The sequence below is a fragment of the Uranotaenia lowii genome, chromosome 2 (assembly GCF_029784155.1).
Source record: "Uranotaenia lowii strain MFRU-FL chromosome 2, ASM2978415v1, whole genome shotgun sequence".
NCBI lineage: Eukaryota > Metazoa > Arthropoda > Insecta > Diptera > Culicidae > Uranotaenia > Uranotaenia lowii.
The window spans coordinates 377,648,835-377,668,238 of NC_073692.1; positions in this window are offsets into that span (position 1 = coordinate 377,648,835).

Sequence of the window (19,404 nt, forward strand, 5' to 3'; positions counted from 1 at the left end):
GAACGTAGATTAAATAGCATAAAAAATTCGTTTATTCACTGGGATTTTCCCCTGTATGATATGCAAAACTAGAGCATAATCTTAGGGGTTATCAATGTAGTTTGTATAATCCGAGATAGTCCTAAACCTGACTACCTCAGATAAGCGGGGCTCTACTGTATTACTTTAGAGAAAAAAAACATTGAAGATTGGCAGAATGCAAACCTTTTTTTTTAATTTTAAATGTTTTTAAATGTTTCGACATTCAAATTTCGCTAGAATTGATTTTTACAATCATTTTTTACTCCTTTATTCCGAATTAAACCAGAATTTAAACCTTCGGTTTTAAGAATGAATGTATATAAAAAAAACACATAAAATATAACATCAGATTAGAAAAAAAAAATATCCGAACCTATATCACATCAGGTCAGAAATTGATCATGATTAAAAATTAAAAAGAACACAGATTCCAAGAGCTTATTTTGACTTATTTTGGAGCGATGAGTATTTTTCTATCAGCCTTGTTGTCGAAATATCTTTTGAAAATAGGTAAAATTCATTAAATAAATTTGTACACTCTTTTGGCAGAACTGTAGCACATTAGAGATATCATGGAAACATAAATTTTGACTCAATGATAAAGCAAAGGATAAAGTTTCCCAAAGACCGCGAGTAATGACTTATGTGAAAAACGTTTTTGATGTTTCCTTTTTTTAAATTTTCCACAAATCTTCCAAAAAACAAGAATTTTGACAAAATTTTAAAGATGATTAATCTAAATTATACCTTGGATATTTCTAAAAGCATGAATGAAATTGTTTGTAAAATAAGGACTCAAGTTTTCATGTAAATTCATTATTTTACTAGACACTTTGATCAATTTGACTAAAAACTTATCAGTTTCAAAAGATGTCTTCATCTTAATTTACATTTTTTTTCCACATATACAAGTTGAGGGTTGATTAAAAAAATTTCGCTGCAATATCTTGGATTTAAAAATATATTTAATAATGACTAAAATACTGGAAATATCAACTCTCGATTAGAAATATTCATTTTGAGCTTAACAGATTTTTTTTCCAAAACACATAATTCAATTCAATGTATAAAATAAGGAAAAAATAAATATAACATAAAATTATCAAGCGCAGGTTTAAAAGTTTAAAATTTTAAAATTTAAGCTTTGAATTTTTATTAGCAGTAAGTTGAGATATTAGTTCCTGGAAAGGACAAATGGTAGAAATGGTAGATAAATGGTTTTTCTTATCAAAAATTTAGATTAATACGCTGGAAGAAGTTTATACATATTTTAAGAACACAAAAATTTAGAAATGAAAAACATAGACGCACTTATAAATCATATAACAAAAAATCAAAAAAAAATTACTATAAGTTTTGGTTAATTTATTTCAAAATCAAAACTAAATATTAAGATGAAAAAGATAAGATTTATAACATTTTCTTTTTCAATTAAAATGTCGAACCATTCAAAAACGAATTTATAGAATTCAATTGATTACTCAAGGGAACAATAATTTTGATTATATGATTGATTTAGTAGATTTTGGCGTCCTGAACGTATATCTTTCGTCAGATTTTATCAATCAACTCCAGTTTTGCTGATATGGAGTTTATAAGTTTGAAAATGAATCAGTTTTGAAAAAAGATTCCGAATTTGTTATTTACACTTCATTCAATTTAGAAATAATACTAAGATGATGATTAAATTCCCCAGTTTTTTCAAAATTTGGAAAGATATCATTACAAGTAACCCTGATCTTACTGAACAAGTTGAAAAAAGGTTTAATTTTATTTGACAAATGTGTTTAAACTCGCTAAACATTTTGATTTTTGTTTTAAAAAATTATCTAAAATTCGATTTAGTCTAAATCTAAAAAACATTCATTAAAAGTCCCGTTTGATACAGAATGGGGTAATCAAACCAATAGAAAACTTCTATCACTTTTTTTCCAAATAACTTTCTGTCCTGGGGAAAGTTGATAATTAAGTTCCTTTATTTAAAATTTGTTGTAATGTTTTAAAGTTTTGTCAAAAAGTCAGAAATTTCTTAAATGATTTTGACTTATTTTTAAAAGTTACTTTAAAAAAAAAGCTTATAGAAAAATATCATTGCATATTTGAATTATGGGCATCCAGACTAATCAAAAGAAGCTCTAAAATTGGACTGTGCAGTTGAGCATTTAAGTAAAAGAACAAGAAACAAAAAATTAAATTGAGGCCAAAATTGGTTTCTTGAAGAATATTTGACATCAGCATAACATTTTTACTTCTAATTTGTTGATGCAAACTTCTTAAAAAAAACTCATTCTTAGGACGAGGTAGTGTTTCTGTGTGTCAAGATTTGACTTTCAATACAGAACTTTTATGAACTTATAAATCTAAATTTACAATTAAAAATTAGTAATGGCAAAAGTAATCACTGATTAAATTCCGCCGGAGACGAGCCAATTTTCTGACACGTTTGTAAACACTATTTTGTTCTACGGTAAATTCTATACTTTATCTGAAAATTGTACTTGGAAAAAATCTCGATGTGGGGTGGGAGGGGGGTGGGTTCAACCCCTAAACCCCCCCGTTTGCACGGCCTTGTACTGTTCATAAATGTTTGCTTATGCCATGTACATAAATACAACCTCATATAACATAGATCGCACCTGATAGGTTCAAAATTTGAATTGCTTCATAGATCAAATAAATTATAAAATTCATTTCCAGAAATCGGTAGAACGTAAATTTTCATTTTGTTTGCGGATTCTTCAAGAATAAAAAACCAACCCTCCCAGAGGGGGTATCAAACTCATTGTTAAACTCACAACAAAGGCCCAAATGATAATAACTGGTAGGTAGATGAAAAAAAAACTCTTTCCACTCACACGTTCCTCTTTCTGTTTGGCTACAAACCCGCACGTACCACTTCCGGAGGCACTTGCCGGAAGTGGTGTGCGGTGCACGAGATTGAGTTTGCGGTTTTGTGTGACATATCTGGACGATCTCCCTTCTTCCTCGAAAGGTGTCGCAGCGTTATTTGAAATCAATTTGGCGCGCGGGATGAAAATTTATCAATTCAAGCCTCCGGATGGTGGGTGGGGGGAGGGGGGGGGGGGGTTTTTGGAATTGCAAATATTTATGAAAATTGCATCCGAGGGGTGAGCAAAATTGTTAAGTTTAAATTTTGGGTGTGATTTTTTTTTCTAAAGCAAAGAACACTTGCTTCCGGGTTGATATGGTCTCCAAAAAAGCAGACTCCGAACAGAATTTTTAAATGCTCATTAGAGAAAGTGGTGACACTTGGCATCTTCAGCTGGACTTTTTGTTCCTTTTTCGTTCTCGTTCCACGTTTTTAGCTCTGTTGTTCTGGAGACGAGCCAAGATTTTCGCGAGCTTATGACCAGGGTGCCTTCCCTGTATGGAAGTGCCTCCGTTTTTTTGAGGAATGGGTGGTGAGCTGAAGTATTTCTGTATATTTCTTGTTCCCTAGCCAACAACTTTGCCCTAAGCTCTAGGACGAACTGCTAGGAACCTGAACTTGACACAACAGGAGAGGCTCCATTATTTTGGAACCAGAATACAAACGACTAATTAAGTACGTGCCGGCAAGCCGACGGCAGACTTGTTGGTCTGGAATTTGGTTCTCGGGAAACCACCCTCCAACCTGGAAGTTGGGGTAAAGAAAATGTTATAATTACTGGTAAGGTCTGGGCGCGTAATTTACAACAGCTTGTAAATATGCGGTTTTTTGCTGTTGTTGTTGTGGAATCTGACTTTGAAGAAGTTGTGGTTAAGGAACTTGAAGTTTTTTGGCAGCAGAATGCAACAGTTGAACTTAAACAGTATTTATCTATGTTAGAAAAACTTCTCAGGTTCTCCTTCTAAAACTTTTAGAAATCACTAAAGTACCCTACTTTTACAGTTGTGTCTTATCTTTATGGACTACTTCACACATCATTTCCCCCTAAGTTTTCCCAGTAAAATTTCGTTTTCTCTCGATTTGCTATCACTCATACCAGGGTGTTCAAAACACGCAACATTGCACGGTTTTTTTTTCCGACGTTCAATTCCGGGATACGTGTGAAAAAGATTCGGAAGGAAACTTGATTTTCCACATCAAAACCAGACAAAATACGTTGAAGGAGGGCAAAGCACACAGGAATAAACAACGGAAGGATATGGAATTTATGATCTATGAACAATCTTGCACGAACGGAATCGATGCAATGGGGAGATACTTTTTTGTTTCGATTCATGACATCGGCATTAATCTTAACTGTCGTTTAGTTACCACTCCCTCGTATTTTTTGTCTACGAAAAACTCATAATTATTTAATTCCGAACGTGTTGACGGTTTTTCGTTCTAGACTCAGAACTTAAATCTTTCGAATATTTTTTAACTATTTGCACACCTTTCTAATATTCAATTGTTTAACTCTATTTCCAGAAGTGATATGTTGTACTTTTTCCATTTATTTTTTAATCTCACTTTTTTGTGTGTAAATTTTCTTTAATTTTTCATTTTTATGTACATTCCTACTCGTTTTTTAGTTTTTTCTCATATGCTTTCTTAGGTTTTCATTTTTATTCCTCTTTTTGCGGTTTTCATTAATTAACCAATTTAAATATTTTTTTTATTTATCCCTGTATTCATGATTTTTTTATAAATGTTTTTGGAGAGTTCGTTATAATGTCAACATCAAGAATTTTATTTAATTCGATAATCTCTTTTTTATACAAAAACATTTTAAGGTTTGTTATTTTATGAACTTAAGGGTATTGTTTGTGTTGATTCAATATCACTCATTGAAATCAACATTTTTTACTTAAATACTTTTCCGTGATGTAGGTAAGTTACAAAAAACTTCTTTAGACATTTTTAAATATCCTCTGAATACATTTGTTTTGTTCATGTTTCATATCTTCAATTAGTTACACTTTAGTATACTTTATTTTACTCATACTTAAGGTTGTCAAATTACAGTAATTTTTCGATTTTATCACGGTCAAAAAAAATTTCACCGTGAATATGGCGAAACCGTGAATTTGGCGAAACTAAAAATTGAAGTGGAAAAAAGTATTTTATAGCCTTTAATCAATAATTTATCATATTTTCAGTGGTGAAAACGATTTGTATCAATAAATTTTGATGATAAGATGTAATAACACTAAAGATCGATTTCAGTTCTAATTATTCTTCTCTTTAGCAGTTTGAAGATTTCTTCTAGAAATAAAAACATGAAGAATATCAATTTGATAATAATTTTTTTTATGGAAATTTAACAAACGTTATCTCTTACGTCGATTTTGAAAAAGAGTTCAAAGAAAAATGCATAAGAAAAAAATCTTCGGCAAAATTCAAATTTCAATATTTCTTCACACCTTTGATAAACTAAAAAGTTTACCTTTTCGAAAAATATTTTGAAATTTGCTAAACTTAGACTTTTAAAGTATGTTTCTTGAAATTGTTTTATGGGCAGATAATCCTTTGTTTTTCATATGTGAAAAACAGAAATCTTAGTCCTTTTAACACATTTTAGGGCAAAGCTAGCTGAATTTCATTTTGATCTTCCAAAATTATCCATTCAGACAATACTAAAGGCTGTCCAATCAGGATTGCGCACGCCACCCTTTCAATTAAACAAATTAATCAATGAAATCAGAGATACCACAGAGAAGAGACGTACAAGCTCGAACAAAAAGTCTTCAAAATAGTGTGTAAAATTTCAAATGCTGACATCCAAAAAATACGTTGAAAATTGACTTGAAACAGTGCCATCTATTGCGCCGTTTAAAAGTTACATATCATATTTTCAAGTGCTCGGTTTTCGAAAAGGCGTAATCGTATAAGAACTAATTAATTGTTAAACTTACGCCGCTCTAAAATAGACGCTAGATTGCAAGATAAGTGCAATAAGAGTTACTTTTGACTGGACAGAATTTCACTTCCTTTACTTTTGCACTTCTGATGCAGGCGAAAAAACTAACAGTTTTGGAATAAGTTTATGCACTTCTCGTTAGAGGAAGAATCGGATATATCCAGTCAATTAGGTACATTCTTGACGATCAGTCTTACCCATCAGAATAGGTTCAAGACATTTAAAACCGAATTACTTTCAAGTAAGTATTTTGTATCCCATTGTTCAAAATTTAGTCTAGCTTGAACAAAATAGCGCAAAACTTTTAAGATATTATTCCGTTATGTAACTGACAAAAGTGTTACGAAACGTTAACAGCGATTTTCCGGAAACATGCCAAACAGTTCATACGACCTGTTCAAAAGTGACCAGAATTTTGTTTTTCCAGTTCGGTTATGACAGTTCTGTCTGGTGTGTTTGGAGACATCTGGTGGCCCAGCCAAAAACCAAAAAATAGCTTGTACGTCTGTTCTCTGTGGAGATACATACATTTTTTCAAAAACGCCTCAATTCACCCACATCTTTATATGATTCGTATTTATAACCAAAAAGTTTACTTTTTTAGAGTGGTTAACCAAGCTCAAATAACACTAGCATTAGCGTGACGTTAAAAAACTTGTGTCGATTATTAAAAGAGTTTTTAAAATCCAAATAACGATTTTTACACTATACAGCTTAAGTAAGAAGTTCAATGAAATTTTCATATTATTCAATACCTATACACCATAACATAAACCATCAAAAAATATTATGAACAAAGACGCTCTACGATTTTAAAAGAAAATTAAGTCCTGGAAATGGTTTTATTTCTAAGAAAGCGTGATAAAATCGAGCGTGAATTTGGCGATTATTGATGAAATCTAACAGTGATAAAATCGAAAAACTACTGTACTCGGTTTTATCCGGGTTTGCTCGGTGGGAAGAGTCCGGCCCGGCCGGTAGCCCGGATTGTATTCAAAAATACCGGAATTTTGCCCGGATTTATTCACTTTGTTTGCCAAAACAAAAAAAATACAACTTGTGATGTAAAATTTTTTATTTATGCGTCAAAATTTTTTGAGCAAGTTTAAAAAAAATTATCATAAAATGTTTTTTGGAAGCCTAAAATACGATTTAAAATTCGTCGATGAGTTTTGATGAAAAAAATTGTTTTTCAATATTTTTTTAAATTTATGTTGAGTTATTACTTAGGTTTGACAAAATTTGCAAGGATATAGCCCGAGTTTTTGGACCCAATTTTGAAATCAAATGCCTGGATTTTGCCAGGTTTATATTTAAAATAGCCCGGATCTGTCCAGCCTGGATATTTGCTAAAAAAAATCTCATACTAATTTTGCTTTGATCTTAGTTCAATTTTTTAACTATTTTTATTTTAAAAGTCATAGGTATTCAAATTGAGTCTAAATTTGTCCATTTGAATCTTTGAGGAACACTTTATCTTCTTTTTCAACGCAGGTGTGTCTTTTTTATTTTTATTTCAATGATGCTAAGTTTATTTCTTGTTTTTTCACAAAATTTCAATTTTTATGTTTTGATTTTTTTTGGTTTTGGTTAATCCTCAAAAATATCGAACTTTTTTCACAGTCTCACATATTTTTTCCACCTAATTCTTTTTACAATTTTTATAACTTATTCTGATATCATTCTAGGGTGAGTAAGCCTACTTTGGACCCTGGGCCTACTTTTGTACTAAAATGCCTAAAATTGGAAATAATTCGTTTCACTGACAAAGAAAATAGACAATCCTATGCGAACAATGAACTCTTAATCTCTCAATCCTTTTCTACCGTTTTTTTTTTTTCATAAAAAGTAATTTTAATAAAATTTTGAACGTTTTAAAAAATGAACCTTCTCTTCACAGCTAAAACAGACAGCTCAGCTAGTGGGGCGCATTTTGAAAAATCAGAGCGAATAAGAAAAAATCACGTTTTTAACCTGTCCATTCAAAACTTTAAAAGGAAACCACTATCACTGTGGTGAATATGATCTATGACATTTATGATTAAACATTAAAATGACAAAAATTCGATAAACCTTAGTCAAAACTATGCCAAATGTGTTAAAAATAAAACAAAACTATCACATACATAAATTTGGTAAATATGACAAAATTATTACAAAAAAAATAACTATAAAATTAAAAAAAAAATAAACATGACAAACTAATGACAAATTTGGTAAAAAATGACAACAAACTTAAAATATGACATTTGTCATATTTTTATCACTTTGTCATAATTTTACATAGTTTGACGACATTTTTGACCCTTTAATATAAATTTTTTGCCTTATATTGAGCATAATTTAATCATTTTTTTTTCTTATTCATGTCATAAATTTGTTTTATTTTTATCACAATTCTATGTCATGATATTGTCATTATATTGTTATATATTCGTCATAAAGGGTGATACGGTCAAAATTTGGTCAATTTCAACTTGACGTATTTCTTTCAATTTTGCATTTGAAAAACCTGAACAACCCTCACTTTGAAGGTTTATTTTAAGTTTAGCTTTATTCACTTTCAGCAATGTTTGCTTGATACTGAAAATGAAGATTGTATAATCTCATGAACCTGTCAAGAGCCTGAAAAGATACTGACCACCGATGTTGCCGACTCGTAAATGGATATGCAGAGTGCTTTCGGGATTGAGCTTTCTGTCCATTATCGGATGAATTCAGATGGAAATGAACTGCAATAAATTCAATTGGATATTGAAAGCTGACACTGATTATATGCAGCACTGGTTAACACATTCATTCTCTTCTCCGATTGGCTCATCCGGCCAGCTGGAGGATTCTTTTAATTTTCTGTGGCTGTACGAAGAGGTAGAAAGTACCTTTTTTGGATTTACATTTTTTCGGTGAATTGTACCTTTTTATTCTGCTCAATTCAGGTAATTTTAACCTTGCTATGTGGTAAGCTTTACCTTTTTTGGATTTACCATTTTTTCTAGTTTTGTCAGCTCGATTCAGGTAAACTTCCCCTCATTATTAGGTAAGTTTCACCTCTACGAGGTAAAAGTTATCATTTTATATTTCACGAGCATTCACCTTTTTATTTCGGTAAATTTTACCTTTTTATAATTTTCCGTGAAATAGTTGGTTCTTTCGAATTTCGTACATGGTTCAAAAGCTATGCATTTTTTATTAGGATGTTCTTTAAATTATCATTAAAAAGAAATTTTTGCTTAAACAGGAGAACAACATTTTTGGCGCCTTTGATTCAAAAACTGATTTCAAAAGATTTGGTCGTTCTAAATTCTAACCGTTGACCAGATTTTACATCTAAGGTATGCATTAAAAAAATTAACTTTTTTTCGGATGATTCCGACTCAGAACTGATGCCAAGGCCTCAAAAACTAATCCCTGGTTCAGAATTCGGCTACAGTTTTTCAGAATTTTCTCTCTTTTGATTGAAATTCATCTATGCATGTTACATTTAAAATAATTGTATTTTTTTCATATTTCGGAATCTGAATTCAGTTTAGTATTTTCTATTTTCAAATCCAATCATTATTACAAATAAAAATTTACAAATTTTCATTCTTGATTTTTGAAACAAACAAACTATCCTGAGTTTTTGTTTCATAATTAGATCCGAAAATCTTGAACATAGTTCTTATGCAAAATTTCAACATAGAAAATCTTCGATATGGCGATCCAAATTGAAGACTCAGAACTAAAAAAACTCCGATTCATCATTCAAAATTTATATTTGTTTTCAATACAGATTGAAACCCAAAACTTTAAAATTGAAATCATGGATTCATGATTGAGGCTTATGGAACAAATTTCACATTTTGGTTCATATAGATTCTGTTTGATTTTGGCAACACGCCCGATCAGTTTGTGTTGCCAAAATAAAACCGTTTTTTTTCTTATCTTTTTTTCTAATTTCTACAAAAAAAAAACTATTATGTTTATCATCAACAAATTTTTTAGTACATTTTTACAGTTTTCAGTATTTTTTTTAATTTTTCTTATTATGTCTTTGGTGCATTCCGCAGTAGTTGATAATTTAGTTTTGTTTGTCATATTTTAAATTTTTGTCATTCTCCATCATTTTTATTTGTTTAGTGTCATTTTCAGTCTTTTGTTTGTATTTGTTTTTTTTTAAATTTCAATAAATTTTCACAATCATTGTCATTTTGAGGACTTTATAAATATTTTTTACATTGTAGTTGTATTTTATCATTTGTATTTATTTAAAACGTTTGTTGTTGAATTTTATCAGTTGTATTATATTGGTCCTGTTATACCGAAAACTTTAAGGTATCCTTCCTGAAAATCGTTTGATGTTGGCACATGTGCCAAAATCGGATGTTGCCAAAATCGAATGTTGCCGAAATAGGGTTGCCAAAACGAACGGAGTCTGTATTTATAATTCTGATCTAGAATTTAGATTAAGAAATGGTAGGGAAATTCGGAAACAGATTCTACATTCAAATTATGACTGCAGGATCAGAATTCAGATTAAGAATACATATTCAAACTCCAGGTTAAGATTCAATTTGTAAATGAGGATTAAAAACAAGATTTCGGCTGAAAATCTCAAATATAATGTAGAATTTGAGATCATTTTGCATTTTTTGTTTTATAAAAAGTTTGGATTTGATTATAAAATGAAATCAACTCCAGATTTTTAAATATGCAATAGATTTTTATGAAATACATTTGCTGATAGAGAAACATTGAATCTTCACGTAACTGAACCGAATTCCATATTTTCTCGGTGTTCTGTTAATCATAGTAAATATTACAGTCAAAATTCAAACTTAAATCTTTAATTTGTATAGAGTTCACAAGGATAAGATAAGAACCGCAAAATTTTGATAAATTCAATTCATCTAACAACTTTTTTGGGGACTGCGAATCGTTTTGAAAATATATAAATTACCTACATTTGAGTTAAAACTTCCTTTAAAATTTTACTAAAATTCTAGTTTTTCTTGCGATGAACAACAAATTAAAAGAAAACTTCAGTAACTTTTTTTCGCATAAGTCAATTTTAATCACGATATATAAAAAAGTTGATCATAGATTTAAAACCTATACTTTGAGTACCTGCCTTCGAACTATTCTACAGTTTTGTCAAAAAAGTGTAGACAGAATTGAAATGGATTTTTACCATGTTTTAAGTTCCAGAGTCTTGAACTTGAACTTGAACTTGAACGCCAGCATGGTTTTTTTTTGGATAAGTCCCTCAAAATAATGTAAATTATGTTACATTTTAAAATCGAAAAAAAAACAAAAATATTGCAGTTAGAGTTTTTTTTTGTTTCAGGTTTGAACTATATTGGAGTTTTAAAAAAAAAGTTTGAACATAAAGATAACGCCTTGTGTTAATTTAAATGATTTAGTACTAGAGTAGTGGATAATCAAAATCATTTTTGGTTTAAATTCAATATTTCATTTCAGAAAAAAAAAACATTAAAGTTTAAGCTGTATATCAAGGTAAAACAATCATTTACCTGCTGAATCTGAACGTTTTTTCCAATAGAAGTCTTTGGATTACAAAAATTATTTCTAATATGCACCTGCGACCAAAGGTTGCAGGCAAATTTTTGCACCTTTTTAAATTTTCTGAACAAATCATGGATTGGAAATTCTCTTCTGAATATTGAAATAAAAACAGAACCCATAAAAAACCACTAAGAGCAAGTTCACTGGTGTTGAGAAAAAGTGGTAGAAATTTTGACATTTTGAAAATTTTACCATGCTAAACTGTTTTCAAGATCTTTGGGCGTTGTATTTTTTTACAGCACTGTTTCTATTTCAGCCGTATGTGATAGAAATATAGCTATTTTTGCATCACAGCATGCGAAAATACAACACGTGTTGTAGAAAAACTTGAAGGCCATAGATCTTGAAAATTTTTTTGAATGGCAAAATTTTCAAAATGTGCAAAAAGTGACAAAATTTCTACCACTTTTTCCCAACACCAGTGAACTTGCTCTAAGAGATCTGTATCGAGTTCTATATCTCGGCAACTTGGATTAAATTCTAAACAAACATTTGTTAGTCATTGAAAGTACTGTGTTAGATGTTGTGCATAAACATGAATTACCTAATATATTTGTAATTTTTATTGTTTTTTTTGTTTGTTTTGGAGGACAAAAATATGACAATTAGCATCTGATACTATATGTGTTAATAAAACAACAACTTTAGAAAAAAAACACGAGTTTATTAAAGTGCTGCTCATCACTTTGGATTCATGCCTTAATTGTTTTTTTTTTTTTGTAGATTCCTCTCCATACGCACTTGGTGGTAATTGGAACTAGAGGGCAAGCACCAGATGTATAGCACCCAGTGGGGAACCAAAACATAACCGTTCCTCGAAAGAAACACACAAAAACACGAGAGTGGCTGGCAACTGGCAACAACCCAAAAAAAATTATCCTCCAAGAAAGAAGCCTTACGATAATACTCACGCAAAAGACCTAGGCTTGGATATATGGAGCTAATTTGCTCTCTTGCCACAAGCATTTGGTCTCCTAGAGTTTGGAGCTAAGTAGGTATGTAGATGCATCTACGAACGAACGTGTTAAAAACAACGAAAATTTTGATCAAAAGAAAATAACTTAAAAACAGAGAACACATGAACACAACATATACCTATCGGCTGTTCCACGCGAGGCGGCAAGGAAAGTATTGGTTGGCTGGCTGGCTAGCTGGAAGTCATTTGTTCGACACGAAAATGGTTTAGCGCAAAAAAAAGTGTTTAGAAAAGAGACCGAACAGCTTTGGTTTGGTCTCGTCTGGCTCGTGAACGTCAGACGAGAGAAGCACGAACAAAAGGGAAAACGCATATTTTCCTATGCTGGCTCAGGCTAACCAATACTTGAGGAAGGCATAGAGTTTAGCATAGAGAAAAGAGCGATGCTCAATAAGCCTCCAGCTGAGTGCGAGAGATTGAGAATCCTTAGGTTAGCGGAACGTTTCTTTTAAATTTCCTACTGTGTTGTTGCCAGAATTTAAGATGATTTTTATCAATGTTTTGAATATTCATGATCATTTTTATATAAGTCGTAAAATAAGGCAGATGTGTAATATATGGTTGGAAAGATATTGACAAATCAAGAAAAAAGAGTCACTATAATATCTACCGTGGAAGAAAAAAGGTATTAAACACAGAATAGAACCAGTTCAGAGCTAACTTTCAAAATTATATCAGACGCTTGGTTTTAAAACGATATATGGTACTTTCGTGAAAACATGCTGTTTTCGGAAAAATTTAATTTTCGTTCGAATGATAAATATGAAAAATAAATTTCTAAAACATAAGAAAAAAACAACTATTCTGGTATGAAATTTGAAGAATCGATCATTTTTGCACTTGCAACAAAATGAGTCTGCATGAATGAACGTATAGAAAATCTTAATCATAGCTACATGAGTTAAAATGATTAAGGATACTTATCTTTCTAAACTTTTCCAAAGAACGCAGTCAACTATTTTCTGGGGAACTCAATTAGGAAATGGCAAAAAAAGTCGTAACAAACCAGAAACAGGCATTTGGGTGCTAAGACAAACTTTGGAATGGGGTCACCTAAAAATAAATCATGTTTAGAGGTTCCGCAAACGCGATCTTTGAAAAATGTCTACTTTTCAAAGATTTGATTTTAAAAAAATTGTCTATAACTATTTAAGTGATAACATTTTTTGCATTGCGTCTATCAAACTCATCTCTTCAGCATTTATAAACAACACGTTCTGCATCATATTGAGCGTAATTTCATCAAAATTGATCCCCAGTTGATTTTCTAAAAGTTTTTCTAAAGTTAAACTATACGGAAAACCGTCCCCATTTACCCCGGTGCAACTTATACGATTCTTGGGAATTCACTTTGGAATTTCATCGTCACAGCTACGTTTTTTTCTCCTTAACTGAAACTTTTTCTACTCTTCACTTAAATTTTAACATTAATGTGGGCATGAAATACCAGTGAAAACAGATTCGTGGGCTTAAAATTTCACTAGAGATAATTTTCTACTATAAGAATTTCTTGAAAACTCAGCTCGAACACTATCTAATCGCAGTGGAAAAACGCATATTTTCTTTACAGCTCCGAATAGTTATGAAAATTATAAATTTTGATTTTTTTTCAGAATAAATTGTTTAAGCGAAAAAAAAAACTTAACCGCACTCGACCAAAGCTTGCTTGATTCGTGAATTGGGGGCCACTCATTTTGGTCCCAAAAAATTGTTTCAATTTTTCTGTACTAGAACTTGTGGTGTGAAAACGCAGAAAAATAGAAAACACCTTATGCAAAAAGACTTTTGAAGACCACGAATAGTTTATCTGATGACAGTACTAAACCATTCTGACAAAACATTTGAGGTGTTTGCTAAAATATTACAGCAACAAACAGTAAAAATTGTATTCGAACTTAATGACCACCGTGTGCTCGAAGGATAACACTTTTCGATTTATTTAGATTTTTTTATTTATTTAATCAGCGGGCCCACTATTATTATTTCTTACTGATATTATACATTCTAACTTATTTCTAGCTTATTTTATACAGGTTTATCAAATCATGATTACTATAGCTGTAGGTGTTGCTGCTTTCTTATTTTGTTGTATTGTTATATTTTACATTTATCTTTTTTTCATTCTTCTTCCATAATATCATATTTCATTATATTTATCTACTTATTTGTTTTATTGTAATATTTCATATTAGATTATTGTTCACCATTTTATTCATTTTATTGTTAATATATTTGAACAACAAGGGCAGGGGCATCTGGGTATCCTCGTTTTACAAAAGGAGCGGTTACCGTGTATGCTAGTTCCCGTTTCGAATACTGGACGTTCCTCAATTTATGCCAAGGGAATTTGGCATGGTTGAGGAAAAGAAAGTGTTTGATTACTTTTTGTAAAATAAGGACGCACTCTTTTTTCGGAAGCCTTGGCGGCGGGATTATAATTTGCATGCTATCTTGGTTAGTCAACAACATGATTATAGCTTCTCGAGACTTTTCCCCTCTTTCACCCTGGATACCGTTAGTGCCTCTGCTTACGATTCCATTCCCTTAGAAGTCTCATTGAGTGGTTATTATCGTGTTGCGTGGTAGCCAAGATGGACGTGTGGGTTATTTTTTTTGCCACAACCGCGGCGCTGCCGTAAACCCAAGGTGGATACAATACATACATACATACATTAATGACCACCGTGTGCTCGAAAATATAGAATGCAGCATGGTTGCGTGAATGGAATTTTCGGTAAAGTTAGCTAGCAAAATTTGATGACAATCTGCCAAGTGGACTTAGAGATAGCTTCCAACAAGAAGAACATAGAAACTAAATTTTTGCACTACTGGCACCATCTTTCTCACTTAAAGCGAGTCACATTTTTTTTTAATACAGTTTCCAAGCCACTTATCGAAAATTATTAGATTCCTTTTGTTTAATAACCAAGAAAAACTTTCTCGTACATCAATCGTTTCTATGCAAAATTTTCCCAACCATTTCTCGAGTTATTAAAAAAAGGATGGGTGCACCACATCCCACTTCCCCTTTTAAAAGAAAGGAGGAGTCTGAAATCCTTATTTCCATTTACTTTCCCCGTGTCCCCATGTGCTTAAAATGTTATCGAATGCATTTTCCCTTACTGAAGATTTCCCGGAAATCCATAGAAATCCGATTACCCTCCCATACAAAGTTGGTTTTTTTTCGTATGACTAATTCTATAAATATGCTACATAAATGTATGGAGCTCTTGATTCTTTTTCCTATTTCACTCAAAGGATGAAGGTAAGGGTGGTAAGGGGAAGGTAATTAAAAAACATAACTCGTATCAAAATACAATCCCATTTGGTCGTTTCCTTTCTACTGATTTATTCTCTACATCTTCAAAAAAAATGTGGTGGCCCATCCTCTCTTCCTATTTGTGAACTGGGATCCTTAATCTCAGACAACCATAGACAGTTTTTTCCGCATCCAAATATCATTCCATGCCAAATTTAGTTCCATTTAATTGATTATTTCTCCAGTTATATAAAAAAATTGTATGAGCTCCCTCTCTTTTTCTGTTTCTCCAATGGAAGGTGATGAAGGCTTCAAACCATCTTGAGAATATTTCGATCACCCAAATACCCTCGCATTCCAAATTCAATTCTTCTCGTTTGATCAGTTATATAATATTGCAAAAAAAATTGGGACTCCCTCTCTCCTTCCTATCCTCCTAATGCAAGTCAGGAGGAATCTCAAATAATCATAGAACCTTTTCCTCCATCCAAATAATTCCCATGCCAATTTGGTTCCAAATGATCGAATAGTTATCGATTAATTCAATAAAAATTGTATGAAAGTCCGCTTCCCCCTTTCTTTCTCTCCGCTGGAAAAGGGGAGGGGTCTCAAACAATCGTGCAACAATTTTACAACAAAAACCCTCGCATACCAAATCTGGATATTAATTTATTATGTTTATCATTTAACATCTTTTGGAAAATTTTAGGACGATTAAATTGCTGATGAGGTGCATTAATAGTAACAACAATAAAAACAATAGTTCAACAGTTTTTCCATGTTCTTCCTGTATTTGACACGGATTTATCAGAATTTGGGGTTTGAAAATTTGAAATCAAATGCACGGGGTTTTAAAAAACAAATTTCAAATCCTACTTAACTCTTAAATACTAAACATTCTGACGCTTTGAAAATATACTGACACTTTGTCATACCGCGAGCGGTCAAATGACGACAAACGCATTTTTCGCTAAAACTCTCTTGTTTCTATACCGATTTCTCTAAAATTCATAGTTTTGAAAAGCTTATATCGTGACTCAATAATTCTCAGACAATTTTCAGCTACAATCATTTATTTTAAAGTTATTCAAGGTACAACAATTTTTTTTTGAAAAAACATGCTTCAGGAAAAAGGATGTAAATCAGTTATTTAGTGATAAAAAAAAATTTCACTTAGCGCCAGAAAAAGCTGAAGATAGAAGCTATATGTTGTACATATGGAACTTTTTTCAAATATATTTTAAGATGATGGCAACAAAAACGTAAAAAAGTTTTATAAAACACGTATTTTTCAATAAATCCACAGCCAAAGCAATTCCAGTCACAGTAGAAATAATTTAAAAAATGTATTGCAAAGTTGACGTAATCAATAACATTTTGGTATCTTTAGATTTTTGAAATACGAAACTTAAAAGTTATGACGACGTTTCAAAGGTAGCTGTATTTCGATTTTTTTCATTAATCTGGATTTTCTGAACAAGGAATTGTTAACCTTAATTTTGTTTTGCACTGGATTTTGAGTAGGTTAACGTAAGGTTTAGGCAATTAAACTATATACAAAAGAGAGCAAATTTCATACCGATTCTAGTGATGTAGCTACATTGGCGGTGTGATGCTTGCCTAGCGTAAAAGATGACTTTAAGGGGGAGGGGGGGGGGGGGGCTTAGGTTCTAACGGGTAAAACAAAACACCATTTTCTCGATTTTTTTCTAGAGCTATCGTTCAAACAAATGTATTCAAACTTTTTGCATTATACAAAGCATTATTAAAAGAACATTTAGTATTTTTTCGTTGAAAAATATTAAAAAATGAGCCGGTGACGGAGCACTTTCGAGGATGCCTTTTAGAAAACAGGATTTGCGGTGGACACTGTATCTCAGCACAGAATCATCTGAAGTCAAAAATTCAGAGCAAAATAATTTCAATAGATGTTTTTCTGGACCCCAACGTTTTTATTATACTTAAAAAAAAAATAATGAAATTTTTGTGACTGTTTGAAGTAGAAACTACGATTTTTCACGAAAAAATCCGCCATTTTTTATCTGTAAAATCTCCCCAAAGTAAAAGAAAAAAAAAGAACATCCTTGGAGTTTGGTATTTTATATGTAGAAAATACGTTCCAAGTTTTAAAATAATCGGTGAAGTAGTTTTCAAATGACGATGTCCACGGACTTTAAAAATGTGCTTTCGAGAAAAACGCATTTGAAGTTTCTGCTCTTGCTTTCTTGCAGTATTAGATAGGAGAAGATAAAGGCCTATAATTTCTACAGTTTTGCTTCGATTGACTTGAAAGTTTGACACAACATTCTTGAAATGTTTTACAATAAGAAAATAAAAAAAAAATCGATTTTTTGAAAGTGTTAGACCCCCCCCCCCCCCCTTAACATCATTTCGCAAACATTTTGTACATAACAGGTTTTTTGACAATGTTATGTTTCAAATAAAAAATATTTGTTAAATCTTTTTTATTTGAATCTGTTAGAAATTTTTCTTAAGATTTAAAGGCTGCCATTTAAAAAAAAAATGTTCAACCGTTATTCCAGACTTTTTTCTGGATTGGACACGGTTTTGTCATTATTAAGGGTATGAAAAGTAGGAGCCAAATGCACGGGTTTTCAACAAACAAATCTGAAATCCTATTTAATAGGGTAATTGACTTATTTTAAATTGGGTGCATGTTTTGGACCACGTTGAAACTGTTTTCCAATATTTCTCTTATAAATCAATTTAATCCTGCAAACGTTTAACAAATGTAGTTTAAGCTCTTTCCTATGATTCTAATCATATCTAACATTCCAAAAAGTTGATAAGGATATAAAATTGAAAATCAAGTTTTAATTTTTCACAGTTGAGCCAAATCAAGCCCATTTCAGGAGGACGTGCCATTATTGGAGTCAACTCTCAAGAGGTTCGCTGCATAGCTATGATGAACTCAACAACTACAGACATGTTCAAAGCTATGATAAAACACTAAAAATCAAGTTTGCAAGTTCGAAGAACCCAACAAACTTGTTTCAATACCCATGTCGAAAATAGGTCCTACTTATTTTGGACCACTCACCCAAACCAGGGTATTAAACTTGCTGTTAAATGTTCATAAACGTAATAAGAAGTGGTAGGATGATATGATTGGAATGGTGATAACTATTTCATTTGCTAAGGAAAAATAAAATTTGAAATTATGGTATTTTTGTAATCAATTTAAGCCTAATCCGCATAAATCCAAAGCCAATCTTTTTTTTATTTACTTTTTGCGCAGAAAGTTTCAAAGCATGTAAATCCTACAATCCATACTGACAGCAACTGTTTGACAAGTAGTTTACAAAAGCTACAACTTAGAGAAACTTAAAAACATGAGAAAACTGGAAATGGACCTATTTTTTGAAAATAATTATTTTGGTAATTTCATAAAATAACTATTGACATTAAGGTAAAAGAAAAACAACCATTCAGGTTTAATTTTTTGAGTAAAGTATGATCATAAGATATGTTGAAGTGATCAAATATAAACCTCATCTAAAATACAAAAAATCGACAAAGTTGTCACTAGTTAATTTTTTGTATAAGTTGAAATATCTCAAGTTTAACAAAAATAATATAAAACAACAGCTATGAGACAATCCTTATGCGTTTCAAAAAAAATGAAAAAAATTGTTGAAATGTTTGAAAACACAACCGAAAAAGTACTGAAAAGGTAGTTCTTAAGCCCCTTAAATAATGCCATTTAGAAAAAA